Source organism: Rhincodon typus, chromosome 22 (assembly GCF_021869965.1).
Source record: "Rhincodon typus isolate 14 chromosome 22, sRhiTyp1.1, whole genome shotgun sequence".
Classification (NCBI taxonomy): domain Eukaryota; kingdom Metazoa; phylum Chordata; class Chondrichthyes; order Orectolobiformes; family Rhincodontidae; genus Rhincodon; species Rhincodon typus.
Window position 1 is genome coordinate 46,648,360 of NC_063353.1, and position 8,828 is coordinate 46,657,187.

General features: G+C 45.8%; 1 protein-coding gene across 1 annotated transcript in view; it reads right to left on the reverse strand.

Annotated features, from left to right (window-relative positions):
* frmd4a (FERM domain containing 4A) overlaps positions 1-8,828 on the reverse strand; it is a 341,550-nt gene that overhangs the window by 38,365 nt on the left and 294,357 nt on the right. The gene's annotated exons all lie outside the window — the stretch shown is intronic.

Consider the following 8,828-nt stretch of genomic DNA (forward strand, 5'->3'; position numbering starts at 1 on the left):
CTTGGACTGGAGTCAAGGCCCAGCATGGCCTGGAGTCAAGGCCCAGCATGGCCTGCAGTCAAAGCCCAGCATGGACTGGAGTCAAGGCCCAGCATGGCCTGGAGTCAAGGCCCAGCATGGCCTGGAGGATAGGTGTCAGCATGGACTGGAGGCTAGGTGCCAGCATAGCCTGGGTTCAAAGCACCATTGTTTTGAACTATTTACTTCTCTATTTTCTATTTTATGATCTGTAATGTTGGATATTTTATTTCTTTTTTTTTAATAATCTTTCCTGAGGACATGTACTAAAGAATCTGTACTGTACCTAAGATGGCGTCCTTTTTTCTTCACTGACTACGTAGATAGAGTTTATATTTCTTTCCTGCGAGTCCTGCTCACAGTTTGTCAAAAAAGCAGCTGCAAAGGCCGCAGACTGAAGCTGCTATGTGTAATGATTGATTGGAATGCTCATACTCAGGGGGCCATTACCCAGCCTGTACATCTGCTTTTAAAAAATCACCCCAATGTAATAAAGGAACCAGTGGCATAAAGTGACAATGGAAAATGCCTGTCAATGGGTTGCCCTGTCCTCTCCAGTTTTGCACCCGATAGCAGGTCCAACATCCACAAATAGGGCAGGTTGGCAACATCCCAAATCCACCCCAGCCGGACCACAGATCCAATCCTGTGCTGCTGGCACCAATCTGATCCACAAGGACTGCCCAATCAACTTTGCCAAGCACAGGACCCAGGACAAGGGGATACACTATGGCCTAATAATGTCCCTGGGCATCAGGTCCTGGAGTGGGCTGCAAACCCAGAACGTCTGGCTCAGGGACAGGGGCACTACCCACTGCACCACCAGGCCTCCTGGATCCTGCTATTTTTAATGGGATATGGCTAGGCCAGCAATTATTGCCCATCCCTAGTTGCCCTGAGGGCAATTAGGAGTCAACCACAGCGCTGTGGGTCTGGAGTCACATGTATACCACACTGGGTAAGGATGGCAGATTTAATTCCCTAAAGGGCATTAGTGAGCCAGATGGGTTTTTATGTCAACCAACAATGGTTACAGTGTGATCACCTTTTACTGAATTCCAATTTCATCACCTGCTCTGGAGGGATTCGTACCCTTGTTCCCCAGAACATATCTCTTGTCCCCAAAGTCAAAATTTAGCCCTTGTCTGTCTGATTGTAATTGAGGTAAAGGTGAGAGCAGCACAGTCAGGTCAGTACAGTTGTAACAGGTAGATAAGGATTGTAAAGAAGGCTTATGGAATGTTCTCCTTCACTGGTGTGATGAAACTGTACAAGACAGTGGTGAGGCCACAACTGGAGAACTGTGTGCAGTTCTGGTCACTGCATTACAGGAAGGACGTAACTGCTTTGGAAGGAGTTCAGAAACAGTTCACCGGAATGTTGCCAGGGCTGGAGAATTGTAGCTACGAGGAGAGATTGGAAAGGTTGGGATTGTTTTCCTTGGAACAGAGAAGGCTGAGGCTGAGGATTGAGGTATACAAAATTGTGAGGGACAGAGATAGAGTAGATAGGACAGCCCTGTTTCTCTTGGCAGAGGGTTCAAAAACCAGGGGCCATAGATTCAAACTAAGCGGCAGAAAGATTGGAGGGGGCGTGAGGAAAGACGTTTTTACACAGAGGGTGGTGGGAGTATGGAACTCACTGCCTGAGTTGGTGGTGGAGGCAGAGACTCTAAACTCTTACAAAATGTACCTGGATCTGCACCCTAAGTGCTGTAAGCTGCAGGACTATGGGCTGTGTGCAGGAAGGTGGGATTAGAAAGGGCACCTGCGTGTCTTTGGGTCAGCGTGGACATGATGGGCCAAATGGCTCCTTCTGTGCTGGATTTTTAAGGTTTCTGTAGTAAGCCCCAGGACTAGGGAGAGAGGAGATTTCAGCCAAAGCCTCCACTCTTCTCCTGGTCACTGAATGGAAACTGCTTGAGTGTAAAATGAGGGCAACATCATGTTCACATATCCCAGAGTGAGCTTTACTCAAACAGCACCTTCCAAACCCACAACCACCTCTAGAAGGACAAGAGCAGCAGGTACATGGGAACACCACCCCTGCATGTTCCCCTCCAAGCCACTCACCATCCTGACATGCAAATATATCGCCATTCCTTCACTGTCACTGGAATTCCCACCCGAATTACATTATGGGTCGACTTACACCACATGAACTGCACCTAATTGAAATGTGGAGCTTGTTCAAGGAACAGCTACTGCGTGTCCTTGATAAGTATGTACCTGTCAGGCAGGGAGGAAGTGGTAGAGCGAGGGAACCGTGGTTTACTAAAGAAGTTGAATCTCTTGTCAAGAGGAAGAAGGAGGCTTATGTAAAGATGAGGCGTGAAGGCTCTGTTAGGGCGCTTGAGAGTTACAAGTTAGCCAGGAAGGACCTAAAGAGAGAGCTAAGAAGAGCCAGGAGGGGACATGAGAAGTCTTTAGCAGGTAGGATCAAGGAAAACCCTAAAGCTTTCTATAGTTATGTCAGGAATAAAAGAATGACTAGAGTAAGATTAGGGCCAGTCAAGGACAGTTGTGGGAAGTTGTGCGTGGAGTCCGAAAAGATAGAAGAGGCGCTAAATGCATATTTTTTGTCAGTATTCGCACAGGAAAAAGACAATGTAGTCGAGGAGAATACTGAGATACAGTCTATTAGACTAGACGGGATTGAGGTTCATAAGGAGGAGGTGTTAACAATTCTGGAAAGTGTGAAAATAGATAAGTACCCTGGGCCGGATGGGATTTATCCTAGGATTCTCTGGGAAGCTAGGGAGGAGATTGCAGAGCCTTTGGCTTTGATCTTTATGTCATCATTATCTACAGGAATAGTGCCAGAAGACTGGAGACTAGCAAATGTTGTCCCCTTGTTCAAGAAGGGGAGTAGAGACAACCCTGGTAATTATAGACCAGTGAGCCTTACTTCGGTTGTGGGTAAAGTGTTGGAAAGGATTATAAGAGATAGGATTTATAATCATCTAGAAAGGAATAATTTGATTAGGGATAGTCAACACGGTTTTGTGAAGGGTAGGTCGTGCCTCACAAACCTTATTGAGTTCTTTGAGAAGGTGACCAAACAGGTGGATGAGGGTAAAGCGGTTGATGTGGTGTATATGGATTTCAGTAAAGCATTTGATAAGGTTCCCCATGGTAGGCTATTGCAGAAAATACGGAGGCATGGGATTGAGGGTGATTTAGCGATTTGGATCAGAAATTGGCTAGCTGTAAGAAGACAGAGGGTGGTGGTTGATGGGAAATGTTCATCCTAGAGTTCAGTTACTAGTGGTGTACCGCAAGGATCTGTTTTGGGGCCACTGCTCTTTGTCATTTTTATAAATGACCTGGATGAGGGTGTAGAAGGATGGGTTAGTAAATTTGCGGATGACACTAAAGTCGGTGGAGTTGTGAATAGTGCAGAAGGATGTTGCAGGTTACAGAGGGACATAGATAAGCTGCAGAGCTGGGCTGAGAGGTGGCAAATGGAGTTTAATGCGGAAAAGTGTGAGGTGATTCACTTTGGAAGGAGTAACAGGAATACAGAGTACTGGGCTAATGGTAAGATTCTTGGTAGTGTGGATGAGCAGAGAGATCTTAGTGTCCATGTGCATAGATCCCTGAAAGTTGCCACCCAGGTTGATAGGGTTGTTAAGAAGGCATACGGTGTGTTAGGTTTTATTGGTAGAGGGATTGAGTTTCGGAGCGATGAGGTCATGTTGCAGCTGTACAAAACTCTGGTGCGGCCGCACTTGGAGTATTGCGTACAGTTCTGGTCACCGCATTATAGGAAGGACGTGGAAGCATTGGAAAGGGTGCAGAGGAGATCTACCAGGATGTTGCCTGGTATGGAGGGAAGGTCTTATGAGGAAAGGCTGAGGGACTTGAGGCTGTTTTCATTAGAGAGAAGAAGGTTAAGAGGTGACTTAATAGAGACATACAAGATGATCACAGGATTAGATAGGGTGGACAGTGGGATCCTTTTTCCTCGGATGGTGATGGCTAGCACAAGGGGACGTAGCTTTAAATTGAGGGGTGATAGATATAGGACAGATGTCAGAGGTAGGTTCTTTACTCAGAGAGTAGTAAGGGCGTGGAATGCCCTGCCTGCAACAGCAGTAGACTCGCCAACTTTAAGGGCATTTAAATGGTCATTGGATAAACATATGGATGATAATGGAATAGTTTAGGTTAGATGGGCTTCAGATTGGTTTCACAGGTCGGCGGAACATCGAGAACCGAAGGGCCTGTACTGCGCTGTAATGTTCTATGTTTTATGTTCTCAAGAGGCAACCAGGGACAGGCAATAAATGCTGGCCCAGCCATCAACACCCACACCCACATGCCACAAGCCACCATCAATTCTGAGGAAGGGTCATCGGACCTGAAAGGTTAACTCTGATTTTTTTTTCACAGATGCTGCCAGACCTGCTGAGCTTTTCCAGCAACTTCTGTTTTTGTTCCACATCCACAAGAGCCAGTACCTTGGAAAATAATTTGTCAGGACGTGTTTGAAAGGAGTGGTTAGCATTACGATTACTTGGCTGGAATGTATTAAATACACATCAATAATGATCACTAATCTGTGGAAGGAAGGAGAGATATGTCTCAAATACTCATTCCGTTGGTGTGGACAGCTCAATATTGGAGCACAATCGGAAACGCATAATCTGAAACCGCTCTCCGTTCAGCAATGTTTTCTTTTCCTTTTATAAACAGTTTGTACTGGCATCTGAAACTCTGCAGATGATAGCAGTGTCTAAAAATACCACATCTGGCATCTGTCTTCCCCTCCTGGGCACTCCGGATATAGTCTGCATCCACATCACATTCCAAAACTAACACTAATCACAGACCTGTACTCTGAGGCAAAGCTGATACTTACACTGAAGTCTCCATGCTCCAGCTTTGAGGGTTACAGAAGGGGCAATGCTGCAGTTGCAACAGCATTCTGGTTCCTTCACTGGCAATAAACATTGTACAGCCCACAGTGTAATATACAGCAGAAAATATTTAAAAGTGATTCTCCCCCTTCTTTTGGCCACCTTATTGAAGGAAGGATCCTCTTGCCCTTGAGGAACTGCAATGAAGGTTCACCAGCCTGGTTCCTTGAATGGAGAGATTATTCCTGTGAGAGGAGGGTCAAGTTGGCTAGGGATGTATTCCACGGAGTTCAGAAGTATAAGTGGCAACGTCAAAGAAATGTATAAAATTTGGGAAGGGTAGAAACTGGGAAAGAAGTTGCCCCATTTGAGGAATTTAGGAAACAGAATCACAATCTCAGAATCTGCCGTGCAAGTCTAAGATTTGGAAAGTAGCTTGGAGTCGCAAATCTGTGACATTCTGGATCTCAGGGAGCTGTGGATATTCAGTCATTGAGTATATTCAAGTCAGAGATTGGCAGAGATCTGAAAGTGAAGGGATATAAAGACATATGGAGACAGTATGGGAACGAGGAGCTGAGGTAGATCAGTCACAATCTTGCTGAATGACAGAACAGTCTGGAGGGGCTGAATGGCCTCATTTATTTCTTAAAAACCTGAATGGGGGACTCCTGGTGATGGCTCCGCAGGGAGTCTGTGTAACTCACACATAGAGTCATTCTCCATTTCTGAGTGTCGATATTGAGTTATGTAGGGTGCATCATACATTGGTCATGGCCTCGAACAACACCTGCTTATTCTTTTTACTGGGGAATCCTGCAGTGAGTAACTCATCTCCCGACTTCCCAAACCCTGTCCACTACCTACAGGGCACAAGACAGGAGTGTGATGGAATACTCCCCACTTGCCCAGATGGGTGCAGCTCCAACAACACTCAAGAAGCTTGACACGAATGAGGACAAAGCATCCCGCTTGACTGGCACCACATCCACAAACATTCACTCTCCCCACCACCAATGCTCACTAAAAGCAGTGTGTACCATTTTCAATGATGCACGACAAAAATTCACCAACTTTCCTTAGATAGCACCTTCCAAGCCCATGACCACTTCCATCCAGAAGGACAAGAATAAAAAGACACGGGATCACTGAATAGTACAGCACAGAAGAACGATATTCAGCCTGTTGAATGTATGATGACACTCTTATAGACAAATCCAGTTAGTCCCATAGCCCTACTCCTTTCCCATAGCGCTGAAACTTCTTACTTTCAACTATTTATCTGTAGTGACTGGAAACAAGTGCACCTCATTGACTACGCGGTCCTTGATTGGTTAGTTACCCTGGGCCAATCAGGAGGCACTGGCTGACCAATATAAACAGGAAATTTGGAAACTCCTCAGTTCAGGGGACTGTGTCTGAGCTGGTGGGCAGGTGCCAGTGTACTGTGCACAAGTAAGTGAAGGGTAACTTGGTGATGGGACCTGGCGATTGTGCAGTTATTGCATTATCCATTTCCCTTTTACATTTTCTGGTTGAATCCAGACCACCATTTCAGCAGACTGTGTCCTTCATCCTACTCACTCACTGTGTAACAAGTTTTTAAAAACCCATATTGCTTCTTTTTGTAATCCGTGCCCAGTGTTTTAAAACCCCTCCATTCAATCTCCTCTTAGCTTCTGGTCCTCTCAGGGTAAATCCAGAACAACATGTCTGTCAGATATATTCAAGAGGGAGCTGGACATGGCCCTTGCGGTCATAGAGGTCAAGGCGCATGGAGGCAAAGTGGGATACTGAAATTGCATGGTCAGCCATGTTCATATTGAAGCAGGTTTGAAGGGCCTAATGGCTGCCTCCTGTACCCATTTTCTGTGTTTCTAAGTAACATGGCTTCCTTGGCATTTGGTCCAATGTTGCCAAATAACTGCAGTCTTAATTGGATCTGGATAATGAGAGAAAGCAGTCTCTGTGAAAGAAACCACATTCATAAGGAGTGAGGGATAAATGAGATATGCGAGTTGCAGAGCTGATAGTGTGAGACAATGTAACTACTGTTAGCTCTCCACAGCTCACCAATTGTATTCACTGGCACAAAAGCCGGGTCACAAAAGCCTGGCACTATGTGGGGAGGGGGGAGCGGTGGTTAATGTCTTGATCAACGGCTTCTGTAATTTTCCTTCAAACATGTACCGTCTCTCCTCACAGCTCCACAAAATGTTTTCTATCCCTTGGAACTTCCAATCCGTGTAAAAATAAACTCGGCTCAGTGGCAACATGCAAGTTTTTCTTCTGTTTCCAGCTTTGGAGAAATATTTCTTTCTGAATTCAGCAGCTGTGCAACACGCCAAGCTGGAGGCAACATGCGAAGGGCACTCTCTGACACCGGGAGCTTGTGGTTAAACAAGGGGTACGCAATTCCTCTTCATTGCTAACCGTTCCGTTCTCCTATGGTTGTTAACGCTGAGTGAGCAGCACAGACCTTAAACCGTGCCTGGAATAGCCTGGATTGTGATTACAACAGTTGAGTCCCATCTGTATTCAAAATTCCTCCTTGCGTCTGCGTGTCACCTTTACCCAAGTGTGAAGCTGCTCTTTCACTGTCAGTTCATCAAGGTTGACACCTGCAGTCCCTCTGTCTCAACATCAACCAGCTACAAAAATATCACACTCTCTCAATATTCTTCCCAACTAGTTTTCACTCTTTCAGCAATTAACAGTTTATGCTGATGGTAATACTGACAGAATCTGCCTCCTTACCATTGCTACCCACCAGACTTGAATCTTACTCCCCTGGCTGTCAACGATGAGTCTGCAATGACTGTTCTTCAGTTCAGAAGAGTTAAAGCAGGCTTGAAATGTTGACCGTATTTCCACAATGCTGCTAGATGTGCTGAGATTCTCCAGCACTTTCTGTTTTTATTCCAAATCTCCAGCGTGGAATCGTAGAATCTCCACAGTGCAGAAAGAGGCCATTTGCTCATTGAATCCATGCTGACCCTCTGAAATTGCACCCTATCCTCACATTTTACTGTGGCTAAAGCACTTAACCTGTACATCCCTGGACACAGTGGGACAATTTAACCACGGCCAATTCACCTAACCTATTTTATTTAAGTTCATTCATGGGAGGAGGGCGTCTCTGGACAGGCAGCATTTATTGCCCATCCCTAATTGCCCAGAGGGCAGTTGAGAGTCAACTATAGGTCTGGAGTCACATGTAGGCCAGACCAGGTAAGGATGGTAGTTTCCTTCCCTAAAGCACATGAGTGAACCAGATGATTTTTTCCAACAACTGACAAGGGATTCGTGGTCATCATCAGACTCTTAATTCTAGATTATCCTGCATATCCCTGGACTGTGGACATTTGCAGGACTTGTCTTTTATTTGAGGGGTGATGGAGAGATTTTGTCTGCTGTTGTTAACATACAGCTGACCTCCAGCTTGCAGCAGATGTTCATGGACTAGCACACAGTTGAGGCAAATGTGGGAGGCCAAGAACAGAAGCAGCAGGAAGAGCTCTGTGGGTGTTGCTCCGAGCAGAGTGAGGTGGGAAAGGGTAGAAGTGAGTGACAGCAAATCCAACTCACTCACATAGAAAATTTAAGCAGGAATAGGCCATTCGCCCTGTTGAGTCTGCTCCACCATTCAATATGATCGTGGCTGATCATCCAACTCAGTCCCCTGTTCCCGCTCTCTCCCCATACCCTTTGGTCTCTTTAGCCCTAAGAAATATATCTAACTCCTTCTTGAAAACATTCAATGTTTTCAAACAACAACAACTCCTCTTCTTCCTCGGGCGGCTCAGGAAATTTGGCATGTCCATAAGGTCCCTCACCAAATTCTACAGATGCACCATTGAAAGCATACTATCCGGGTGCATAACGGCCTGGTACGGCAACAGCTCTGCCCAGGACTGTAAGAAACTACAGAAGGTGGTGTGCACAGCCC